At 49.9% G+C, this 10,102-nt stretch overlaps 1 protein-coding gene across 1 annotated transcript in view; it reads right to left on the bottom strand.

The window, feature by feature from the left end:
* FAM83C (family with sequence similarity 83 member C) overlaps nucleotides 1-10,102 on the bottom strand; it is a 99,479-nt gene that overhangs the window by 9,466 nt on the left and 79,911 nt on the right. The window lies entirely within an intron of this gene.

The following is a 10,102-nucleotide window of genomic DNA, read 5'->3' on the forward strand; positions in this document are numbered from 1 at the left end:
CACTAGGTTGGTCTGACAGGACCTGCCTCTAATGAACCCATGTTGGTTGCCCCTAAGCATAATCTCCCCTGCTGGCCCCTCGTGGACATGCGCCAGGATAATTCTCTCAAAAAGCTTGCCCAGAATCGAGGTATGACTGACTGGCCTATAGTTTCCTGGGTCCTCCTTCCTTATATTTTCAGTCACCTCTATATATTGAGTGTCTAATTGGCACTCATTCTTAAAACAACAAGCCCTTTTCTGTTTCTACTTTGCCATGTTGCTTCTATGTCCTCAAATGTATGTTCAGATTCTTTTTCCTGCCTCATGGTAAACTGGCCACAGAGGGTCCTGAAGGGCAAAGAAGGGGCCTGGTAGTTTGTGGCCCAGCTGGGTAGAGCAGAGCAGCAGACTGAGAAAACTCCAAAGAGATTGTCCACACCAGTATATGTCTTGGGGGCGGGTCTGCCATTCAGTGTCCACCTGCATTATTCAGCATGTTTCTGGAATGGCAATGGCAATTATAAGAAACAGGAAGGTTACCTCTGAAATATTAAAGTGTTAAGAAGAGGTGTCACACTCCAAACACAGTTGCAAACTTACCATTTTGGTGATGTTGCTGTGCTCCGCAATTTTGAATACCATCGTGGGTGCAGTGGGTGGAAGGCATGGTGGCAGGAGCACATACAGAACCTCTGATGGTGGTATGGGTATGACCACTAGCAGAGGGTAGTAAACAACAGTAATTGGCAATATGGGTTGCTCCTCCATTTCTTTCTTTCTGTATTAAGTATTCCTTATTAAGTATTCTGTGTTCTTTATGTATTAAGTACTAAAGTAACTAACAGAGATGGCCCCTGCACTGTGCCCTGGCTGCCTGCAGTCAGCTGTGGGAACAGGGGGAGGGAAGGAGGAAGGGATGAGCAGGAGCCAAAAAATAAATAAATAATAACATCAGAAAATAATAGCAGCACCTACTGGCCAAAGGCCTGAACTACAAAAATAGCACAACACTACCGTTTGGCAAAAGAAAGTAATTGCATGTCTTTGAGTCACTTGATGTTTACACACCATGAATCCATAGATACAACAATGTAATCAGCAGCGACACAAACTAAACTATGTCTGAGAAGTTTTACTTTGATGCACCAAAAAGACTTTTAGACATTCAGGAAATCCCACCTGTGCAAACAGAAATGCAGTTGCAGCAACATAAATGACAAATCTTGTGGCGTGTACAAAGGCCCCAAAAGACCTCCAATAATAATTTTGGACTCTCATGTTTCACCAGTGGTTGAAATCAGGAACACCAGCTGCTCCACCAAAGTATGATATGAGCAGGTGCGGTGGGGTATCACAACATCCCCAGCAATGCTGAACACCCTCTCTCTTTGAACAATGGTCAGTGGACAGGACAGGTGCTGCTGGGCAACCATGGCCAGATCCTGCCACATCTGGCTGCGGTTTGCCCAGTAGGCCAAGGAGTCATAGTCAGGTGGCTCGACATCCTCAGCAAGATAGGTAGCCACCAAAAACTTGGCGCTACCTGCCCAAGGCTGGGGTTTGGACCCCAGCATTGAAGCCATGCCAATGGCCCACATTGGCAGCGGCTGGCGTGGAGGAGACTGGCCAGTGCTGGTGCTGAGAGAGCTGGCACAGGAAAGTGGATCCCTCTCTTCCACATCCCCTTGCCTCTGCACTTTGGCCTCCCTGACTTTGTTCAACAGCACTTGCATCCAGTGATCAAGGGTTTGGGACTGCCAGTGCACATGCTCCCCTTCACCCTCAGGTTGCACATGCCCACCAGCATGTGGACCATACTGGATCGCAAGGGAGCCAGCCATCTCCTGATGCCCTCCTTCAGCCACCTTACCAGTGACTGCATGTCTTGCTAAGGGTCTTGGTGGCCTCAAGGAAGGGCTTGCGGACCACCAATATCTGGGAGATGGTATCCCACTCAGCTCTGTTCAGGGGGCTGCTGATCCCAATCTCCCCAAGCAAAGCCATCTCATGGATGGTCTTCTGTTGCTCCACCAGCCTTTTGAGCATCAGGTATGTGGAGTTCCACTGAATCTCCACAGCCTGCATGACTTTACGCTGCGGTATGCTCAGTTCTGCCTGTTTCTCCATAGCATCTTGCCCCGCTTGATGCTGCAGTGGGAGTAGTCCACCACCTTCCTACATTTCAAAATCAGCTGGCTTGTAGCAGTACTGGTGGCGGCACCATCACCAGCACCCTTGTCCCCCTCTAAGGCATCCCTCACTATAAGGTGCAGCCTATGTGCTACACAGCAGATGCCAACAAAGTTGGCATCACGGACAGCCTTCACCATATTGGCCCCGTTGTTGGTGACCATGAACCCACAGGTGAGCTTGGCCTACCCAATGAGCCACCCCTGCACCATGCAGTTCATGGCCCCCATAATTTCCCTTGCTGTATGGGACTCATTCAGCACCTCAGCTTGCAGTAGAGCCCACTAACGGCCTGACTGATCACACCAGTGCCCCATGAGGGAGAGGTAGTTGTGATCACCACCCCAGCTGCTCCAGATGTCAGAGGTGAAGTGCAAGGCTACCTGTGGCCCTGCCTTGTACAGCTCCTCCCTCAAGTACTCCCTGCATGCCTGATACAGGGAGAGCACCACCGCCCTGCTAAAGGTGGTGAGTGCGGGCACTTTGTAAAATGGAACCAGAAGTGCCTGAACCCTGGCCGCTCAACTAGGGAGAAGGGCTGGCTATCCAGACCAAGCATCTCCCCAGTGCTCTGGGTGATCTCACTCACCTTGGGAACGTGCCCCCCTTTCTGTCCACCTTTCCTGCACTGGTTCAGGGTGGCCTGCCTCTGTTTTGGAGGCAAGGGGGCTTTGGAGCAAGCGGGAGACTTCCCTTTTGGCACACTCACACTGGTGTCAGGCTGAGGAGGATGAAGGGCAAGGGGGTGCTGCCTACTCAGATGCAGCAGCATCGCCATGGTGGAAAGGTGTCTCATGTCCTTGCCACAGCTCATGTGCCTTCAGCAGGGCTGGCAGATAGCAAACCTGGGATCATCTGGCAGCTCAAAATGATCTCACACTACACTACTGCCTGCTTCTGGGTTGAGGGTGAGGATCCTGCCTTATCCCCCTCCTTAGCAGGCTGAGGCTCAACAGCTGGAGGAGCTGCCTGAGCTGAGCCACTTGGCTTCATAACCTCCGCCTCCTCTGAGGTGCTGCTTTCCGGAGGAGACCTGGGTCTATGGGGAAACTTGAGGGGTGTGGAGCACAAACTTTGATTCCCCCTCAGTACCCAGAATTGCTTGAGCCAGTGTGCTCAGCATCCCTGGTTCCAGCTCCTTCTCTGCCAGTGGGAGGCTCACGCTGAGAGAAGAATTTGGGGTGAAGGAGACAGTGATTCCACTGCTGGTGCCTACTTCTGGACTAAGCAGAGGCGGTGCAGGTGCAAGGACATCAGGGACAGACACTGCTCCCACCTCCTGGCTTCCACTGGCAGCACTGATGTCATGGCTGCCTGGGAACAGACTGCATCTGTGTTTGGGGGGGAGGGGCTTGCAGCTCTAGCTCTCCCCCCACGCTGTCTCCCTCCCCTGCCAGAAGACCTGGCACCTGCCTTTCCAGCATGCTTCATATTGACCTTTCCTGTGCTGCAAAAGGTGTGTGTGTGTGTGTGTGTGTGTGTGTGTGTGTGTGTGTGTGTGTGTGTGTGTGTCAATCCTTTTGTATTGTGTGTTTTATTCTCTCTGTTGCATGTGTGCACTGGCTTCTTCTTTGATTGTTTGCTTCAGTGTTAAGAGTTATGTAAAAATTGTGTGCTATCTGTCTGTCTTCTTCTCCTATAAATATCTGATTTTTCTTATTTATATTGTATGTGTGCATGCGCATGCGCACAAGCAATCTATGTGCCTCTCTGCATAGTAATGGATCACACTGGCAGGGAAATCACAGCTTTCTTTTTTCAAAGTTTCCACACAAAAAAAGAGCAAATATAAATTCAAAGAAATGAATTGAATAGTAATAGTAATAGTAATAGTAATTGAATAAATCCTACTCAATCCTTTCTAACAAGAAAAAGGAGCAGGCAAGTTCAACTACTGAGTATAGCAAGCAAGCTGACATGCTTCAGTCTGAGGTTTCCTTTCTCTCACAGTTACTGAGAGGGAACAAGCTAGGAAAAGGCACAGCATGCCTCCAGACAGAGGCTTTTATGCTGTTTCTAGTCCCACCCCACAGACACTGTCATTGGGAAGGCAGCCAGAGAGAAATCCTTCCCGCTAGCCACCTACACATGTCAGTCTTCCCCCCCACGTGCTCCCTCCCCTCCATTCTCCCTCCCTCCCCCACTTCCCCTCCTCTTCTAACTTTCAGTTAAGTTGTCTGAAACATCTGAAGCATTTCTGAAGTGCTTCAGATGCTCTGAACTGCTTTGGACAACTTAACTGAGCCTGCACTTTGATCTGGGCATGCCGCTTCTGGCGCCAAAGTATCCGAAGCGGCCCCGGATCCAAAGCATCATCGGAAGCCTTGCACAGCCCTAGTGGTCACTGTAAGAGGGGTCACTACTCAAAGTGGCTCCCTACACATGTAATGGATGGCTTGGGCTCTATGGAGCTTGCATAGCTTGAGGATTACAGCCAATGTTTGTATTAGGGTTCTTTTTCTCTAGCTTATCTATCCAATCTTGCCTGCCATGACTTGGTGTAAGAGAGAAAAAAGAAGGTGGGAAGCTAGCTATCCTACCTGGCTGTTATCCTTTATTCTAGCTAGGATTTTTCGGATTTTTCTTGCAGCTTTTGTCCTCTTTTAATTGACTCATTAAGCTGGGTACTACTGGCTGTGTGTGGTCATATTACTCCTTACTTATCATAAATATGGATCTCAGAGAGCTACAGGACTCTGAGCATCTGTTTTCACAAACACTCTTGCCTGCAGTACCCTCACTCACATTTTGGTGTCTTTTTCTGGTTACAGGCTCAGCACTGGAATGATCAACTGTTTCCTGATCACATTGGTTGTCTCTTTTGGCTTCTTTTCTTTACATAAGTATGGAGACTCCTCTGAGTCTCAAAGGGAGAAAGCTCCTTGCTCTCATCCCTTTACCCTCCTGGGGTGCTGTTTCCTGTTCTTCTTTAGTTTAAATGTTTTCATCCCAGAGCTCCCTCCACAACATCTCTCTCCTCTTCTTCCGGTTGCTGCAGGGCACAGTCTTTAAGTATTCCATGTCCCGTGCCCAGCCAACTGGAACTGCCAGGAACTAATAAATCAGGGCATCCCTGTTCTCCATGTGTCTCACTCTCCTGCTCCTGTAAGGTTATCTAGTTAAGTACTCGTGCTTGGGGCAACCGCCCCAGCATTTATTACTCTTTTTGGGATTTCTTCTTATTTTCATCCCTGTGTGATCTTTGCTGCCACAGTCACTCCTTGCTTTATAATATTTTTTTATTAAATTTACTTGATTCTAAGACAAGGCTTTTTTCCCCCAGTTAACACGGGGGAAAAAACCCTTGGTCTTGGAATAGAGTATGAGGGCAGTGAAGGGGCAAGCATCTGCTATTGCTCAGGCTGTAGTGGGGCGGGCAAGATATGCCTCACAGGCTGGATCTGACCTGTTAGGCAATTCTATCTGGCCCACAGGGGCCCTGTTGCAGGGCAGCCTTAGGGGTGCCGTGACCTCCCCTAGCGCCCCTACCTACCGTGCCAAATCCAGTTTAAATGCACCCTCTTTATCTTTCCTGCCACGTCTTTGATGTTAATATGTTCAAGGGAGGCTGCCTTTCTACCCTCTTTGGCACGGCCTGGACGTATCCTGGCTCAGTCTAACCACCCGGTGCACTCTGACCTTTGGGCTGCACACAAGTCCCATGGTCGCCCGTGCCCTTATGGGTTCCCGGACTTGTCTCTGTGCCTGCCTGTCTCGCCCCGTGGCTCTCGCTCACACTGGGGCCTGCCTCCTGTGGCTCTTGCCCTCTCTGGGGCCTTGCCTCTGTACCGTCGCCCTGCACCGGGCCTCGCAGCTCTCGCCATCCACACCAGGGCCTGCCTCACCCCGTGGGCCTTGCAGCCCTCACTGGGGTCTGTCTCCCCGTGGGCCGGCCTCTATATTATCGCCCATGCCAGGGCCTGTCTCTTATGCCGCTGCCCCCAGCCGAGGCCTGTGCCTCGCGCTCCCCGCGCTCTCACCCCCAACCAGGGCCTGCCTCGCCTCGCGATTCCTGTGGCCCACACTGGGGCTTGCCTCTCTACCGTCGCCCACACTGGGGCCTTGCTCCACACTCCCTGCCCGCACTGGTGCCTTGCTCACACTTCCCGCAAATCGGGGCTCAGGCAGCCTTGGCCTTACCTGGCCCCCAGACCCCCTTCTTGGGTCTTACACCCACTGGGCTCCTAACAGTGGGGCTCAGGCAGCCTCAGCCTTACCTGGCCCCAGACCCGCCTTCTCGGGTCTTATGCCCCACTGGGGCTTCTTGTGTGCGCCCACACTGGGCTTCTCCCGACATCACCCACACTGGGGCAGGGTCGGGACACCCCAAAATGCAGCAGCACTCTCTGATACCAGGAACGCCCCCCTTTACTGGGGAGCTCCCATGAGGCCTCCTCCACCCCTACAGCCTCCGGTGTAATACAATAACCACAAAACAAAAACCTCACACTCCTGTGTTATAACATAAATTCCAAGCCGACTGGCTATCCATACCTCCATTCATATCCCTACCAGGGTTTTCCTCCACCCAGTATCAGTGAGCAGACACTGCTCAGACCATCAGGCTTCTCTGTTATGTTCTGCTCTGCTTGCTCCAACAGAGCTACAGCTTCTTCAGCTGCCAAAGGAGAACTGACCCTGGCCTCACTGTTTATATAGGCCAGGCCCTGCCCCCTTCTGGTCAGCTGACCAGACTTCAGGCCCTGCCCCCTTCTGGTCAGCTGACCAGACTGGTTGTCTTGGCAACCCACACCTGTGCTGCCCTGGTGAGTGGCAGCTGAGCCCATATTCCTGTTATCAGTAGCAGGCACCTTAGTGTCCTGCTACAGGCCCCTCTGAAAGATAATAATCTCCAGCCTGTGGTTGCCCCTCTGCCCTCCATGCAGTAGGTACCACAAGCAGCAGCAGCTCTGGCTCTGGTTGCTAGGTAATCAACCCCCACCCCAGCCTGGCCAGCCCCTCCCTGCTCTACGCAAGGGTTGGGAGGAGCTGGCTGCCACCAACTCCAGTAGCATCACAACCTCAACTAAGTGGCAGCTCATTTCAAGGTATAGCACCATGCCCTCACAGTAGAGAAGAGAGAGCAGAGGAAGAAAAAGGAGAAGAGTCCCAACCTGCAGCCTTCCCCCTGTGGAAAGATGTACAACTTCTGTAGACAGATCTGTGGCTCAAGGATTGGACAATTAAATCACCTCAAGAGCCATCAGTGTGCTGTGGTCAAGACCATCCTCAAATCATTGGATTGCTGATGACTCCTGTTAATTCAATTCAGTATGCCATTGGCTTTTCTGGCAGCAAGAGCTCACTGTCTGCTCATTTCCAGTTTCTGGCCTACTGTATCCCCAGGTCATTTTCTGAAGTACTGCAGCGTAGCCAGTTACTCCCCAGTCTATATTCATACAAATTATTGTATCACAAGTGCAGGACTTTGCACTTGTCCTTGTTGAATTCCACCTGGTTGACTGTGGACCATTTTTCTACTTTATCCAGGTCATTCTGGATCCCAGCCCTACCTTCCAAAGTGTCTGAAATGCCACTTACTTCCACCACACATTTGCTAAATGTGCACTCAATCCCCTCATCCAAATCATTAATGAAGAGGTTAAACAATACTGGACCCAGGACAAACTGCTGAACAATCCCATTGGATACCTCTCAACTAGACATTGAGCCATTGAGGACTACTCATTGAGCACAATATTTAACAAGTTATGTACCCACCTGCTGGAAACACATTTGTAGTAACTGCAGTCTCTTGCTATACAAACTAGTCATGCCAGTGCAGATGTCTTTCCTGACATGCAGCTGCAGATTTCTGGCCTATATGGCCCATCATTGTTATCACTCTCTGTCCAATTTCTGCCACTACTGAGTATGGGGAGGACTGGAAGAATCATGCCCAATACAGCAAGTCTCCCTGATGCCCAAACACTCTGGGAATTTAACTAGGTCACAGTATACAGTCCTGAATTGAACTGTAACTTCAAACTAACTGCTAACTCTGGTTCCTAATAGGCCTGTGAGAATCAGCAAGTATTTGCTTCAGATTTGGATTCAGCTGATTTGGAGGGACAGTGATTCAATTTGGGGATTTGAATCACTGTCCCGATTTGATTCAGAGAATTCTGATTCAGAGATTCAGCTCTAATTTGGACATTTAGCCATAGACTATAATGGAGAATCACTAAAATACCTATAACTTTGTCTTTGTTTTGCAGATTTAGATGAAAACAGCAGTGATGGTAGCCCCTTCTGAGGGCATGAAGCCTGCCAAGTTTCAGGGAGATAGGTGCAGGGGTTTCTGTGAAAGTGCACCTCAAACTGTTGAAAGCAAAACTCACATCACGTGTGTGTTAAGACAGACCAGGATGAGAACAGCAGGGATGGTAGCCCCTCACGCTGGCATGAGGCCTGCTAGGTGTTAGGCAAAGTGGTCCAGCGGTTTATGTGAAAGTGCACCTCAAGGTTCTGAAAGCAAATTAAAAAAGCAAATAGGTGCGGAGTGAGGTGGGTGGTACTCACTCCGTCTGCACATAGAGCTAGGGAACCCCAGCAGCGGGAGGTTCACCTTCAGGAACACTAGCTGCTCCACCAAACCAGGATCCAAGGAGGTGTGGTGGGGTGTCACAACATCCCCAACAATGCTGAACACCCTCTCACAAGTTGAAACGAATGGATAGAGATAACAATAGGGATTGTAGGCAAGGGTAAGTAGGAAATGATTGGATACAACTTACAAGAAGAGAAACTAGCTACTGAGAGAATAGCTAGCAAGCCAGAGCCTTTCAAATGCTGCTGCTCCAAGACAGAAACAGCTCACAAAAGGCACAGATCACTGCAGACACAGCTTTATATGTTGTTTCTACAGCCCTCGCCCAGAGCACTGTGACTGGAAGGGAACTCAGAGAAAGATCACAGTCACTGGCCAGGTACAGATCTCAATATCAAAGCAGTTTTTCCCCCCTTCTCAGCCTTTTCCATATATGGAAGATCACCCCATCCCCCTACTTCTTCTCAGTTTCTGTTTGCTGCAAGCTGTCCGAATCTCTGAATCTCTCTGAATCGATCAGAGGCTTCTGATTTGATTCAGACCTTTTAATGGGCTCCTGATTTGATTCAGATTCAGAGGTTTGGCTGCTGAATCAGGCCAAATCTCCTCCGAATCAAATCAGCTACCAAAGCTTTGCACAGCCCTAGTTCCTAACCATTGGCTTACATGCTACCTGGTTTCCCACAGCTAGACTGGGAAGGAAGGCCAAAGCTTCTGCATCAGGACATAAAGTAAACCCACAACTTCCCTTCCCAGTCCAGAATCCAAGAGCATGGGAACCATCTAAACAATATATTAGGTTTAAGTCTGTGATTAAGTTTCTTAAAGTGAATCTGTATGTCTGTATGTTTCCCTGGTGCCACTGGAGTGCTGCTCTCAAGCATGTCCCACCCACCTGTTCCCATTCTGCATGTGCCAGTGAAGCCAGTGAAGTTGGTGCTCTTAAGCATACAGGACACAAAGCTCTAAAGAGCAGTATCCAGGGGTGCCTTTGGAGCAGCTTTGCTGCTTCAGTGTTGGGTCTGACCTGTGTAGAACAGGAACATGTAAATAAAGTATGCTCAAGAACAGTGTCCCTGTCAGTACTAGGGTATTACAACAGATATACCCTTAAAAAAGGAGGTACTAGACATACAGAAGGAAGGAGGAAAGGAGCCCCCATGAAATGCAGAGCAAAGGATGTCTTTCATAGTTTCATAGTTTCATAGTTTCTAGGGTCAGAAGGGACCTAAGCAGATCATCTAGTCCAACCCCCTGCCATGGCAGGAAAGAGTACTGGGGAAAGAGTACCCCAGCAAGATGTTCATCTAACCTCCTCTTAAACACCCCCAGGGTAGGAGCCTGCACCACTTCTCTTGGAAGTTGGTTCCAGATCCTACC

This window comes from Crocodylus porosus, unplaced genomic scaffold, assembly GCF_001723895.1.
Source record: "Crocodylus porosus isolate Cpor-Errol unplaced genomic scaffold, CroPor_comp1, whole genome shotgun sequence".
Taxonomy (NCBI): domain Eukaryota; kingdom Metazoa; phylum Chordata; order Crocodylia; family Crocodylidae; genus Crocodylus; species Crocodylus porosus.